The sequence below is a fragment of the Crocodylus porosus genome, unplaced genomic scaffold, assembly GCF_001723895.1.
Source record: "Crocodylus porosus isolate Cpor-Errol unplaced genomic scaffold, CroPor_comp1, whole genome shotgun sequence".
NCBI classification, from domain to species: Eukaryota; Metazoa; Chordata; order Crocodylia; family Crocodylidae; genus Crocodylus; species Crocodylus porosus.
This window is the reverse complement of record NW_017728918.1, coordinates 108,881,310-108,897,119: the sequence shown is the minus strand read 5'-3', so window position 1 is coordinate 108,897,119 and position 15,810 is coordinate 108,881,310. Positions and strand designations below refer to the sequence as shown.

The following is a 15,810-nucleotide window of genomic DNA, read 5'->3' as shown; positions in this document are numbered from 1 at the left end:
CCCAAACCCTGCTTCAGTGGCCTCAGAAGCAGTCGACACCACCACCTGTCTCTACCACAGTTGCAGTTGCTACCTGTCCCCTCTCTCTCTCCTCCCTTTCCTCTCTCTCTTCACCCTTCCCCCTTCCCTGTCTCACTCACTCTTTCACCCTATATCCTTCTCCTCTCTCTTTCTCTCTTGCTTGCTCTCGCCCAGTTTCCCTGTCTCTCTGACCCCTTCCTCCTTTCAAAACTATGGCAAAAAATTTGGCACACCGCACGTTGCGCACCACTTTAAATTTCCCAGCAAAATTTTGGCATGCCACACTTTGCATGACACTGGGTTCAGCCCTCCTAGCTTTGGCCAACATCACCTCTAGCCCAGGTACATTCTTGAGCACCCCTGGTGTAAAAGGTAGTAACCCTACCCACACCAGATCAGACCTCTGTCATATCACGGCCTTATAGACGCAGCCCTTCTTCCAACATACAGCACACATTAGTCTGTAAATATAAAATTTCTTGGAAAATTGAGTTTTGGGGTACTTATTAAAATTTTCAGAAGCTAGGGAGTACTTGCTACTTAAAAGGTTGAAAAACACTGTCTTAGAGAATGACATAGCAACTCTCTGCCAGTCAGGTTTACAAAGCTTACTGTCTAGTAAGTTGTTTAGCAATGACCTGTGAACACTGAATCGGATTGGATGACCCCTCTGGGCTACCTTTGGGTCCAGCAGTGTGACAGAGCAGCTGGGCACCTGAGACAGCTGCCACACGCGGGCAGTGGTGACATCCGGCTGCTGGTGCTGCTGGTGTTATTGCCAGTTTTTGTCCTCCCCCACAAGTCCATGCCCAGGGAAATTACTCCAGTTGTTTCACCCTAGTTACACCACTGTCTGCATCTCACTGTGCCTGAGTGTATAGACATATGTTAAACAGTATTTCCTGGTGCTGGTATTCCCAGTTTGTGTAATCTGAGGGCCGCTGAACAACTAAGGATCAAGACTGCAACCCTTGGCATCTGTGCAAATCTGGAGTACAAATAGCAAGACACAGCAAACAGTAAATCCTATTACAGCAGCCTGTGCAGAAATAGTGCAGCACCTGGCTTAGATATTGTTCATTGGGTGACTGAATCATTAAGTAGCACTCATTGAATGGGGTGGCCCAAATATGTAATCTCAGCACCTGTTGTTGCAAGAACTGACAGAAAGTGTGCACCTGCAGGCACATGTGCTTAAATGCGGTTCTCATCTGCTATTGTAGGGCTTAATTGTAGGAGATATTTTTCTTATAGTCTTTTCCTTGTTGCTTGTCAAATGTAACTTGTTGGCCAGGAATAACATTCTTTGTCCTGTTTATTACCTTTAACCTTATATTTATGGCTGCAATGCTGTACTTAACTTAGAGGCATTGGCATGCTTTCTCCATTTACGCAACGATATGGCTTCCAGTCTTCTGAGCTGTTGCCTTATTTTCTTTAGAATCCTGTTTTCTTCAAAACAATCATTTCAGCTGGAAGAATTAATTCATGTAAACACCTTCCCACACCATAATCTAATGTTTGAAAAGGGGTGGGCCCGATAAACAAATCCCAGTACAAATACTTTCAGTGACCTGGTTATTGTCCTCCTTTCTAGTTTGAAGCCTGGGACATGGAGTAAATGGGTGTTCTAAGCTTACATGCTACTGAAAGATAGTGCCTGAGAATGAAAGAAAACTGAAAGCAAGTACCAGGAAGTTATATAAATTGGCAGTGAAATCAGTTGAACTACTAAGGTTAATATTTTAACATTTTAATGTATGCCTTTTCCTTCGTACAGGCATACAACTGCTCTCCTTGCCTATTCAAATGAAGCAAAACACTTAGATTCCTCTTCATCTTCTTCACACAGACCAGTCCAGAATGATAAGTAAGGTCTATTCTTGTGTACAGTACTGTAGGAGGAAGTGCTTTGGGCCATGGATGTTGGGGTGTGCTGGAACTGGTAGAGGAATGTAAATGGGTGGCAATGCTGGCACTTTGGGACTGATTTTTTTCTTTCTGTTTATTAATCACATACTAGCCCACAGGTATTTGCATAAGTTCAGCTACCACAGTGTTTTTCTAATAGTCAGAAAAAATATTAGAACACCAATGCTTGGTCCCTCATGCATTAAATTAGTTTAATTGTTACTAATGCTGGTTAAATTCCATACAATAGCTTTGTGAAACTTTACAAAGATTTTATTCATATCTTTGGTGCTTCCTTCTTTCAGCAAAGTTAGAGAGGCCAGTAAGGCCCATGTTGATAACTTTGACATTGCAGAATTACTGGGGGTTGTTGCCTAAGAGGACTTATATTGGATTCTTGGAAAAAGTATTGGATACTATTAAAATATTTTCAGGTGTATTTTCCCTGTTAGTTTCAATAGGCCCCTGTAGCTCATCTTGAATGTAGGAAGATAACTATATAGAGTTTCTGCAGCATCATGGGATCTGGAGATTCTCACACATTTTGCTAAGAAGGGGCACCACAGCTAGGATACAGAAACTAACATTGCTGTCTATTTTTGTGATACACACGCAGATGTGATGGAGGCTGAAGAAGAGGCTGAGATACCTATTATTTGTGGGATGGAAGTGAGGTGCGCACACCCCAGGACAGGGAATTCATTGGAATCTACCATTTATAGGACTAAAGTATCATCTCACCACAGCTAGTGATTGTAGCACCAGAAAGGAACAGTGTTGCAGAATATGGGATGTGGGTCTGTGAAACTGTGCAGGAAACTATGCCAGGATAAGGTAACCTTCATTTGCAATGGCAAACTTGTGAAGTGAAGTTCCTTGCAAAGAGAGATTTTGTGAAACAGATGGGAGGAAACTAAGTTGATTTACTCTCTATTGCTTCCCGCAGAAAAAGTCTAGGGAACTTTCTTGGGAAAAAGTACAAGTAGACCACATCAAAGGCTGTTTTAAAATGTAAATGTTTGATAAGCACAGTTTTGCCACTTGTGTTTCCTGTGTTAATGGGCATGGTATGAAAGCTTAAACAAGACAGACAGAAAAAGTAGACATTGTGTCATCTATGTAGTCATCTTCTATCTTTAAACTATAGAAATATTTAAAAATCAATCTCTGTCCTTCCACACAACTCAATTAATTGACTGCTTTTTGGGATAGCTATTAGATACACAATATTATTATTCCAAATCACAATCATGTGTGCTGCTACCAGAAGAAAAAGGAACATAAACCTAGGTAAATATGGATGCTGTGAGTCAGTATGCAGATACCCTAGATGATAGTGATCCCTGTGATACAAATATCCTGTTCATCATATACATGTTAATTATAGCCTGATTAGGAGTATATGTAGAGCTGAACACTAACTATGTCAGGTATGTTGTATAGTCCTCCGCTAAGACACTAAATGATTACAATGCAAGTCTTCTAGTCTAGTCCCTCCTTTCCATATTGTGAGATTAGCAGCTGTTCATTTGCAGTTACCATCCTTTTGATGCAGATCATGGATTAAATTATGTCTTTTTTCCTATTCCAGAAAAACTTGTGTCTTTCTGTACTGACAACATTGCGCATAAGCATTTAATTATATCATACTGAGGAACTCTTGGTAAACATAGAAGCCTTGCAGCATCTTTTATTTTTAGATGGGGATACAAGGGGCAGCACATTAAGGAAAGGATTGCACCTACTGGCTAAAGCAGGGGACTGAAAGTTACAATTCTTGAATCATGTTCCCAACATCGCTACATGAATCATGTTCCTGAGTACACTACCTGTGCCGCTTACTTAACCTTCTCATGTCTTGATTTTCCCTGCATCAAGAATTGACTAATAATCCTTCCCCCCAAATGTTGCAAAACTAAATTACTTGATGTGTTCAATATGCTTGACACCCTCAAATGAAGAAACTGTTCTTTGAGGCAAGCCCAGTATGAGTCACAGTTTGATTTAGGTACATTATGAGACTCTAAGGGAGCAACCTGTTTGTGTCAGGATGGGTGAAAGGGAAATCCTTTTGAGCCTCACAAATTGAGGTGTGTCTAGTGAAAGTCCTTCAACTCAGTTAATAAAACACCTGGTGCATATACAGTAATTTTTCTTCCAATCAAAGATAAATGAAGCCGGGAGGTAAATGTGGGGCCTATTTTTAATGAGCAGCAGTAGTACTGTTCCAGAGGGCTATCTCCTGGATTTCTCATCAATTCAAATATATTTCTCATGCAACTGTGCCAGTATTTCTGAGAGAGAAAAAGAGAGGGCCTGCACCTAACCCTGTCTGCATTTACTGTTGTGAGAAAGCCATCATGTAGACACCTCACTATGTCAAACAAGGCACAAAGAAAGAAGACATATTTTTCAGTGCTTCTATCCAATTTAGAGTAGGAGACGCAAACATTTCACAAATCTTACCTCTACTCTCTATCCTGCTGTGTAACATTTTTTTGCACAGTGGGGGAAATTTAGAGATATGATTCACTCACAGTGTGTTCTCATGTTACGGAGGCCATTACATCTAGTTTCCATGATGCAGAGGGTAGACACAGGCTCACCTCCCAGTTATCCCAGTATAAATAAAGATTGAACTTCCTGTGCACTATGGATCTACAATGTCTCTTCCAGCCTTTAATTTCTATGATTCTATGATTCCTGAAGGCAAGGCCTCAGGAGAACTGCCCTCATGAATTTAATTGCTTGTGAAGATGAACACTACAAAATTTATGGAGAAGAGCCTGAGATTTTACTGAACGTATTTAAAAGAGACCAGCCAAAAGCATTGGCTGACCTGTTTGCTCATGCTGAAGATGGGTGTTTCCTTGTGACTTCCCACAGGGCATCATTAATACTGCATGACTTTAGCGCTTTGTTTTGGTAATAGTAGGCTTGGAGTTAACAAAAGTTTCCTCTAATCTTCCTTCAATGTTTTTTCAGGCTTTGGTTGCTGACAATTTCCTGCTTGAAACTGAAAAGAAAAATCAAATCAACTGGAAAAACCAAACCAAACCAAACCAAACCTCTAATTTAATCCAGCTTTCAAATTGTTACTAAGTACTGGTGTTTTAGTACATTGTAAACCAGGGCTGGTAACAACCACAGGATGTCTCACCTGTCCCTTTTGGTTAACCTTGTTGTGTAAACCAGTGAGTTTGCTGTTTCCCCAGTGAAGAGACTGGATGTTCTTGGCCCTTGGACAGGTGATTCAGGCATGATTCATAGGTGCAGAACATCTTGTTACCAGCTGGGGTTGGAGAAAGTCTCTTTGCAAATATGGACTCAAAGAACTGCAGCAAGCCAGGTCACCTTTTGCACGGCTTAAAATAGCAGCCTCATAAAACAAAAGGAAGTCAAACAGATGTAAACAAAAAGGCTTACAAGGGACTGGTAATGATTATCAGACAGGGCATTATTGCACTGCTGATGGGTCTTTACAGGCTTGATCCTTCTGGAGATCCCACTTGGTTCTATTCTTTCTCTCTGGGAGACAATTAGGGGTTTAACTCTAATCTTAGTGGTATCACTGATTTACACTGGCACTAATGAGATCGGGATCAGGCCCATGTTCCTTAATGTGGCCTATGGTGATGTGTTATAATGAGTAATGATAATTCTTTTTAGTTCAGCTAGTAGAGTAGTCACAGGGGAGGAGGGGGTGTCTCCTGAAGCAGCAGGCTACTACTGGGGCCATTGCATTTTGTACAAAATGGGCACAGTAAGTTCATTTCCTTGAGTCTGGGCAAATAATCCAGTCCATTCCCTCAGGGTCACAATTTGATACACTTAAACAGAGTACTACCTTTTTCAGTGAATATTCCCAGTGATTATGGCTGGACCTGAGGAGTTGAATATTACCCCATATTTGTAAGTGTTTAAGATTCTGATCCACAGGAATGAGAGATCCTTTGTTTCCAAAGATGAATGTTTCTACTTTTCCTGTTCTCAGAGTGGAAGAATTGTCATTCATTCATATGAAGATCTTAAGATAAATATTATTGTAGTAAACCGTGTACCCCCTGTACAAGATTGGGAGTTATTCCAATCATCCAACATTAGATGGGGTATCTGTGTCACAGGGACATGATCTGGATTCCCCCAAATCACATGATAAATCTCTGGCATTCCTAGGAAAATGAAGTCCCACATGAACTTCTCATAAACAAATTGGAGAAAACTGGACAAGATAAAACTACTACATAGTGAACAAACAACTGGCTCAATAGCTGCAAGCAAAGGGTAGTTATAAATAGATCCATATCAGAATGGCAGGAAACTTGAATGGAGTGGAGTCCCACAGGGGTCTGTCCTGGACCCAACTGTGTTTAACGTACTTGTCCCAGGCAACAAAGTAATGGGAGATACTTACCAGCAGCTCAGGGCATGATATGTGAAGGGCGGAAGGAAGAGCCCCCGTGGCTTGTCAGCTGCCTTTTTATTCAATTATGGCCAGGCGGTGATGTCAGCATCAGGCGCTGGCCAGCAGGGATAAAAATGGCGGCCAATGCCGCAGAGGGGGTGGATGGCATGGGGAAGGAGATGCAGACGACGCTGGCAACAGAAGGGACTCTGCCCGTGGGACCTGTGGAGCCGGGTAAGCAGGGACAGATGCTGACAGGACTGGGCGGAGCACCCTGGCAGGAGGCCTCATGGGACAGCAAAGGAGCAACAGGCACGCCGGCCGGAAGCATCACTGGAGTGGCACCCGGAGACAGAGCTGACCCCAGGTGGGAGTGCAGGGATGACAGGGCACGGAGGAAGCCACGTCAGGGGGAAGAAGACCCTGGGCGAGCTGGAGGGGGTTTACAGTAAGGGTGGATATTGCTGTCAGACCCCAGCTGGATTGATGAGCTTGTGAGAGGGAATACTGGAGGCGAGTACGGGGTTGGAGACTCGGGAGGAAGACATCTACTTGTGCAACAATACGAGTCCGTAAGGCGCTTGACGGTTACCACCGAAGCGAAAGGTGCCTGAGAGTGGCTATTCGAAACCTGGAGGTCACAATGCTTATTAGCATTTTAGATGCTGGAATGAAGAGCTCCTTGAGCAAATTTGCAGGAGATGTGAAACTGGGAAGAACTGCAAACACACTGGAGGACGGGAGCGCAATTCAGGATCTTGTTAGATTGGAAATCTAGGCTGGAACTAAAGGAATTAAGTCTAGTGCTGACAAATGCAAGATGCTACACCTCAGGAAGATTAATCAAAAATGCAAGTACAAGATGGGTAATAACTGGCTGGATGGCAATATGGCAGAGAGGATCTAGAAGTTTTGATGGATGACAGGCTCAATATGAGTTTGCAGTGTGACTCAGCTGCACAGAATGAGAATGAGATCTTGGGCTGCATCAGTAGAAGCAGAGGAGGTGATAGTATCTCTGTTCTGCACTGCTTAGGCCTCATCTGGAATACTGTGTGCAGTTTTGGGCTCCACAGTTTAAAAAGAGAAGTTAGATGCAGGGTCCAGAGGTTGGTGGCAAAAATTATAAAGCGATTGGAAGGCAAGCCATATGAAGAGAGGCTGAAGGAAATGGGCATATTCAGTTTGCAGAAAAGGTCCTTAAGAAGGGATATGATAGCAGTCTTCAAATATCTGAAGGGCTGTCATAAAGAAGAGGGAGAATACTTTTTCTCCCTTGCTGCCAGGAGCAGAGTGTGGACCAATGGCTTCAAGTTGGAGCAAAGAAAGTTTAGATGGGGTATCAGAAAATGCTTCTTCACTGTTAGAGCACCGAGGCAGTCAAACAAATTGTCTAGGGAAGTTGCAGATTTTCCATCATTGGAGGTGTTCAAGAAGAGGTTGGATAAGCATTGGTCAGGGATGATCTAAGAGTAGCTACAGCTATGCCCTGCTATGCATATTTCCCATGCTTCTGGGTTTTGCTTGTTGCCACATGGGTCTGTGAGAACTTTCCCCCCTCCTGTTGCTACACACATCAGAAGATTCATTCACCTTCCTCAGAAACATGAGGTCCTGGCTGCAGCAAAGGTTGGGGATTTTTACTTGGGTGTGCCAGTACTCCTGCTGGGACTAAAATCCATGACTGGAGGGTCTGACTAAAGGGTTTTGCCTCTCTGCTCAGGGTCACACTGATCATCACATTTGGGGTTAAGAAGAAATTTTACCCTATGGTCAGATTTACAGACTGTAGGAGTTTTACCCTGCTCTGTAGCAGGGGGCACAGCCCTCTTTCTTGGATCTCTCAAGCTCATTTTAACATGCTTACAGGGATGTAGGTTGTAGCTGTGGTGGTCTACGGACATAGGCAGACAAGGTTCTTCAGGTGAATCTGATATCTTGGTGAGCACACAGCAACTGCTGAAACTTCCTTAGCCTGATGAAGGGTTTTGAACCTGAAAGCTTGCTTTAAAATTGTTTTCCAACTATTTAAGTTGGTCTAATAAAAGATATCAGATTCACCCAAAGAACCTTGTCTGCCTTTTAACAAGCTTGGCAGCCACTAACTTCCCTTGTCCCCCTGCTTTGCCAGATTTCGATGTCTTATAGCTGTGCAATAGGGTTGATGTAGTTTTAGTATGGATTTACATGAGATGGTTGAGGACAATCCTGCCTCAGGCCAGGGGTTGGGCTAGATAACTTCCTGAGATCCCTTCTAGCCCTACTTTTCTATGATTCTGTGATTCTCAACTCTCAGGTAGTACCTTGACAACTAGCTAGCTTAATCTCTAAAGAAGTCAGGGGGGTGGGAAATTAACACATTTTCCCATTTGATGTGTGAGAAGAAAAGTAAGAATAAAGATATTTTCACTGTGAACCAGAGATGCCATCAACTTGATTACAGGTTATAATGGGTAATTGGTTATAACTGTTCACTTTAGCAAAATTGCTTATTATCTTCTCAGTTACTGGGAGGGAATACAGATGTGTTCCCATGAGTTTCTGTAAGTTTTTACTTCTGCTTGTTATTTTTCCTTGTGTAAGCATGGAATCCTAGCACTGGGAGCTAATGTGATACATGCACACACAAAATACAGCACATTATATTGGCTGCAGTTGCGATGGTGTGGGGTGGGGTTTCCCTAGTGTGCTGTGTTACATTAATATTATCACTCACAAGGAATTACTGAAACATGGTGGACTTCTCTTCATATCATGTTGTAGCATTCCTATATCCAGTTCACTATTACCCATTTTAAATGTCATTTCATGACATTCTGGGTAAATCAAATGTTAATTTCAGGCAAAATACTGCAATACAATTTCTAATGCCAAATTATCATTACAGAAATGTCATTGATTTCAGGGGAGTCCAGCAAGGTATAGATTTGGCCTGTTAACACTTCCAAGCAAGGGGCCTGAGAACACTCACTTCTGCCAGACAAACTTGATAGGCTTTTTTCAGATACAGACCGGTAGATAAAGAAAATGAAGTGGATGCAGTTCATCTGGATTTTTCGGAAAGCTTTTGCACAGCAACATACAGAAAGCTTGTAGAGACTGGGTGTTTCAACTGGCATCACTGTTCTTTACAGAGCTTGGTGAGTATTGTCTGGGTAATGATGCAATAAATATGGATAAAAAGCTGGCTGACAGATGAGAAACAACATATTATTACCAGTGGTGTTACATCAGAATATAAGTGGTATCAAGTGGATTTCCATACAGCTTAGTGTTCTTCTGGGACTAGGCATTATTCTGCCTAGTCATTAACAAGCTAGGAGAAGAATATTATTTGACTGTCATCAGATTAAAACATGGTATTAAGTACACCAAGTGCAGAAAACTATTAATCAGACCCTATGAAATGTTGTTGGATCAGTGAGGAATGAGATTTAACTTTAAAGAAGAGCGTGTATGATGATAAGACAGGTAAGGAAGCAAAATATACAGTGGTAATAAAGCCCTACCTTTTATGTTCATCTCCTGCTGTGACTCAGATGGTATATTGTAGAAGGCTTAGAACTAGATTCACGAAAGGCTTTCAGTCTCTTTTCCTGTGGATATTTAATTTTTCATGTAGAGAATGTCATCACCCCTCTCCTTTGCTGTGAGAGAGAGCTAGCTTAAGTACCTAACTCCATAAGAGGGTCATAGCTGTGAATTGTGAATGGAGATACACAGCTGACTGGGCTACGGGGAGATGCCTCATGCTCTGACAAGCTGGGTCTAAAGCCCTATCTTCTCAGCATTTCCTACCAGCTGATTAAGGTGGCTTCTCACTCAGCCTTCTCGTGTTTATGGATCCCATTCACAGGCTCCCCATTCTCCCCATTGACTGTATGGAGAATCTCTGGATGTCTAACTTGGCCCTGTGGATTCCATTAGGCAACAAGATGCCTAAAAAGTAGGCAATGCAATGATCTTTTTGTGGAGAAAGCACCTTCAGATCCAGAGAGATCCGGTTTATAGAGCATGCACGACCTGTTCCTCCTTAAGACCAGGTGTTTGTTTGAGGTATCTCCAATGGAGTGCATCTGTGAAGGCACCCAACAATCTCTACTCATGTTTAAGGTTTAGACCTGTATACTTGCATGTCCTGCTGAAATATGTTGAATACACACCTTGGATGGTTATTTTATACTAGACATATTGTATTCCTACACAATTCATAGAGCCTATATAATATGTTATACAAGGGTGGGATGTAAAGGTTATTACATCATGCCTTATAAATTCTCATGGTTTTAAAAACTTTCAAAAATTACAAAGTAAAGGAGAGAAAAAATGATCTTGTGATTAAATCACAGGACTGGAATTCTTTTGATCTGAGTTCTGTTCAGCTACGTCATAGACTTCCTGTTTTACTGTCGGCAAGTTACAATTTCCCCATACCCAAGTTTCCTTCTCTGTAATGTGGAAATAAGAATGCCTACCTCATCAGGGATATAGACAGCTAAATTAATTATAGAGTTCTCATGTTTGCAATTTTTTGAGATTTAGTTGGACAGAATAAGAGGAGAGCAAATAATTGTTTTAATTATTATTGCTTATAATAATTATCAATACAATTTAGCCTTGGAATGTTTTGGCTTTCAAATGTTTCTATATAAACTGTAATGTCTAGCAAGGTATCTCTTTAGATGTAATCTCTTCCTTTTGTTCTTTAGGACTGTGATTACCCTGACGGCACCTACAGTAACCTCATTATTCTTAGACTAGATCCTCTGGGGTAAAGCCAGGATTGTTCCACTTACAGCATTTCCATTCAGTAAGAGCCACCTCCTACACACAGTGTCATCGTGTTATTCTTCCAAAATAAAAGAAAATGTTGTCTGCCTTCTCTCTATCAAGGACACAAATCCTGTATTCTGTGTTTCACCTGGCTGCCTTTCAGTTGCCCCTTTTTTGAATCCCACTATTAGAATTTTAGTTTCCTCTTTGCCTCATTATATCAACACCATTTGTCTCTGATCCCTGTTTGTCCCCTTCCCTTTCCCTCTTCTTCCCCTGACTTGTTCCTGTCCATAATTTCTCCACCGCTCTCCATCACAATGATGGGACCATTGACACATACGCTCAGCAAACTAATTACCATGTGTAACTGTAGTCTTCATTCATCTGACCATTTAGTTACTGATTGTTTGTGGCTGTCATTCACTGTATTTTACCATAGCACAAGTGTACTATCAGGCCTAGTCTTTATCATGGTCATATTACCATTGTAATTCCACTAAGGATTTACACAGCAGTAAATACTTCCTATTCCATCCTTTTTAGGTCCCCAGTACAGTGGGTGTTTTCAGGGAAGTGGGGCATGGAGGAATGTGACTTGAGCAGAAACAGTCATTAGGGGCTGCCAGCAACTGGTATGGCTCAGAGCTGTTCTACGTTAGACCCAGGAGCACTCCAGCAAAAAAAAAAAACAACAACAACAAAACTCCAAAGTTGAGAAAGCATAAATAGTTCCTTAGCATCAGTCACTGGGAGTAGTTGGGAATCTGACCCCATATCTCTTTATCTGTAAAGCATCTTCATATTTTAAACACAGGCAGTGTTAAAATTATGGGGCGCCTGAGCTTCCCCATAAGAGATGAGGCCCCTCCCCCCCATGGGTCAGTCAGCACCCCTTCTTCAGCCCAGTCAGCCCATGCACCACTGCACACAACCCCCAGCTTGCTCTGCACCTTTTTAAGCAGCCCAGATGGCAACGGTGGCAGTTCCTTCCAGCTGCCACTGCTGCTGGCCTCAGCCCTGTGGTACTGGTGGAGACCCATGCAAACAGGCCTGAACCTGGCCAATTTTTTTTGCAGACCCCCCAAGTGTAATTTGAACCATGGGCACAGGATGAATTATGATATAGTAAAGAGGAATTTTGTTTCATACTATCATTTTAATCAATATTTTTGCTTGCAGATGTATTTACAAACGGTGTCACAAGTACTGAGCTATGGTTTTTTTCTCTTTGAGCTCCATCTGCTTTATTGCTTGATGAGTTTTTTTCTTGCTCAGCATTTTGAAGATGGTTTGTAAACAGATGTGAGTGATGATGCTTGCAGACACCTGAAACAGGAGTAAATGAATTGGTGAGGATAGCAGTTAGGTTTCTCAGTGAGGCATATCATTTTTCTCTGTCAAGTTGGTGAAAGCAAAAGGCAAGATGTGTCTGAAAATTTCTGTTAATCATGCTTCTTTTATTCCCTTTATTTTTCTAAAATAGGTTTAATATTTTTATCATTTATTTTCATGATGTTGGTCAGCATTTCATGTTCAAATACCATTGAATTTAAAGGCAATTCAAGTTCCTATCTTCAAATCCAAACTTCATAGTTATAACCCATGTCTGCTTTTTCTATCAAGTGTGATGGCCAGAACCAGAGGGATTAATAAGCAATAAATATGTGCTTCTTAGAGGCATTTGGTATTTTGCCTAAACAGGTAATATTAGTTAATATAAAGCTTGTAAGTTTCTAAACTGCAAATGTAACTTGTCTGTCATAAGTTTAACCAAAATGATAAAATTAACTGTTCGTGGAACTGACTAGGCCCCATAGGAAAAGCTGTAGATGTGAGATTAACTGACCTAATGGTTTCTGCTCAGGGTTCAGCTTGGAATAATTACTCATAAGTCAAGCACTGGGGTCACATGGCAGAATTTGCCCTGATGTTACGCGAGTACAAGATCTCCACAAACAAGATCTGTATGTTCTAATCATCTCAGTATACCCATTCCCTTTATAAGTTGCATAATCAAGGGCTTTAGTTAACTTGAGCTTTCTGCCTTCTTTTCCCTGTTAACAGGAGAGGAAAGATGATCCTGTGGTGTGGGCTGATTTGGAAAGCAGAAGACCCTGGTCTGAATTCCCTTTTCCCAACAAATGTCTTGAATTGCCTTGCACAGGTCATTCAGGTCCCAAACAATTATTTCAATAGCAGTGAGCCAGCTAAATATCTTTGAGCCTTACTCTCTGTCCCTCTCCTCTCAAAATGGGTGCTGTGAGGACAAACATATTCCAGACTGGGGGGTCTATGATGGGAGCCATGTAAGTACCATTCATATATAGCAACCATATCCTGATTTGTTTTTTTTCAAATTGGTAAATTCTGGAGGATAATACTATTGCTACTTTATATATTTATCCCCTTTAAAGAGAGTTTGGCAATGGCAATATGTAATATTCACTCATCCAGAATCAACAGGCAGCAGCTATAGTGTTAGTATTATTTTGGCATTTTCATTTACAATAACTGGCCTTGCCCTTCCAAAACAAAAATCTGATTCTGAATACCTAACCATGTGAAGTGAAGAGTTCCTGTGACTTCAGGGAGTGCATTTTTAACACAAGGTGACTTGTTATTTTCCCTACTATGAAATCTCTAGCAGGTAGTGCTTTGAAGAGTTACAAAGTGTAGACATAGAGGAAAGGAGCTGCAGTGTTGGAGGCCAAGAGAAAAAGAAAACAAATCAGAAGATTCTGAATAGAATAACTGTAATGATAATATAGTAGTCCTTCATTTATATTTATGTAGCACTGCCCCATTCTGTGATGCCAATTGATTTGCAAAAACACTTGAACAGATACAGCAGAATAAAACACATTATCATAAGATGTCTCAGTTTTAAAATATAAACACACTAAAACCTGGCTGAATAAGCAAAGGAGACTGTTATCATTTACCATGTTCTTTCACTGTCTATAATCCATATTTGTTGCATCACATCAATCCAAAGCCCACATCTTGGAGGACAAAATGCATAAGCAGACCCTAGCACACATAAGACTCTAAAACACAGAGGGTGTGTCCAGATGAGTATGGCCATGTGGTATGTGGCACCACAGACTCATCTGCAGTGCTACACACTGAACATTTAAGCATTTCCCATACTACTACCTTGCAGTGTGGGGGTGTTATTGAGTCCAAGAAATCCCTGGTTCAAAAAAAAAACAAAAACAATGCAGGAAAAAGCACATGTGGAAGCAGCATGTGCTACCCAAAATCAGTGCCTGACCAGCCAGAGCCACACTCCAGCTGCTCGCCAGAATCCCAGCTGCAGGAGTGCCACCATGGCTGCAGCTTCCCCAGCCCACAGGATCCCAGGTAAGGCTGCTAGGTCCAGCACAGTTGGTGGCCCCAGCCTCCCCAACCCAACCCAATCCAACCCAACCCAACCCAACCCAATCCAACCCAAGATAACCTACTGTGCACCAGAAGGCATGTGACATGGGTGTTCCCCAGGAACAACTAGCAGCGGTACAAGATGCGCCACTGCTAATTGTCCCCAGGGAACCAAACATACACACTCATCTGTATGCAGTCATAAGGAACACTGCTGACTTACAGTGAGCTCCGGGTTGGTAGAGGGATAAGACTACACAAATCAACTGGATGGACATGATTTTGAATGCAGCTCTCCAGGGAACTGGCTTTTTTTAAAAATGTTTATCCATATCAGGCATTTATATCACTGAGTGCCTAATCCTTAGAGTATTCCTGTGAAGTAGAGAACTGTCATTATTGCTATATACGGATGGGGAACTGAGACACAGAGGCTGCGTCCAGGTGAGCAAGCATGTGCCTGTTGCAGCATTTTACAGCAGTTTGGGAGGTCACAAGAGGCACACTAAGAACAAAAAATGCTCCCTGCATTGCATATTTGCAGCACAGACTCTAAACTTGATACCAGGAAATCCCAGTATTAAAAAACAACCCACTGGGAAAACGAGGCACAGGGTGCGCTCCTGGAGAGTGCAACCAGAGGCTGGGTCCTCCAGAAAAATGCTCTAGCACATGGCCAGAGCATCTCTATGGTTTCCACATGCCCCTGCTGCTCCAGCATGCTGCCTCAGCATGCTAGGGCAAATAGGAGTGGGGCAAGGCTGCAGCAGGTAGGTAGGGATGGGGGAGAGGGACTGTGGGTGTGGGGAAGACTGCACGGTAGGGGTGGGTCATCCCTTCCTCCCCCCCACATGGCGCACAGCCCGCCCCCCCCGCAGTCATAGCAGCTGTCAGGGTACTTGTGGCCACTCCTGGCAGAGCAGTGTTGCCTGAGACTGGGAGATGCACATGGCGCAGGGCATTGGCCCATCCCACTGGTGCATGCTCTCAGACAAGAGCAGGCCGCACTTGCTGTCATGTGGGACTCTTGGCACTGCAGGCAGGAACTGTGCACTATCAGGCCAGGCCCAGTCCTGCCTACATATGTCCCATGCACCCACAAGTGCCCCAACAGTCACTGCTTCTGTGGGGGGGGACTGTTTTCCATGCGGGGGGGGGGGAGGGACACACCTCTTCTGAGCAGTACCCCTACAGTTCCCTTGACCCCTGCACACTCCCCCCACAACCACAACCCCCTCACAACCCCAAACCACCTGCACAAGCCCCCCACCCACATACCCACCCACAAACCCTATACCACCCCAAACCCCCACACA

The 15,810-nt window shown here is 42.6% G+C and overlaps 1 long non-coding RNA gene across 1 annotated transcript; it reads left to right on the top strand.

Annotated features, from left to right (window-relative positions):
• Window positions 1-1,805: 1,805 nt before the first annotated feature.
• On the top strand, window positions 1,806-14,190 carry LOC109312043. The gene is made up of 3 exons (XR_002101700.1): window positions 1,806-1,891; window positions 11,047-11,147; window positions 13,178-14,190. It is a non-coding gene; the product is annotated as an uncharacterized LOC109312043 (long non-coding RNA).
• Window positions 14,191-15,810: the final 1,620 nt, after the last annotated feature.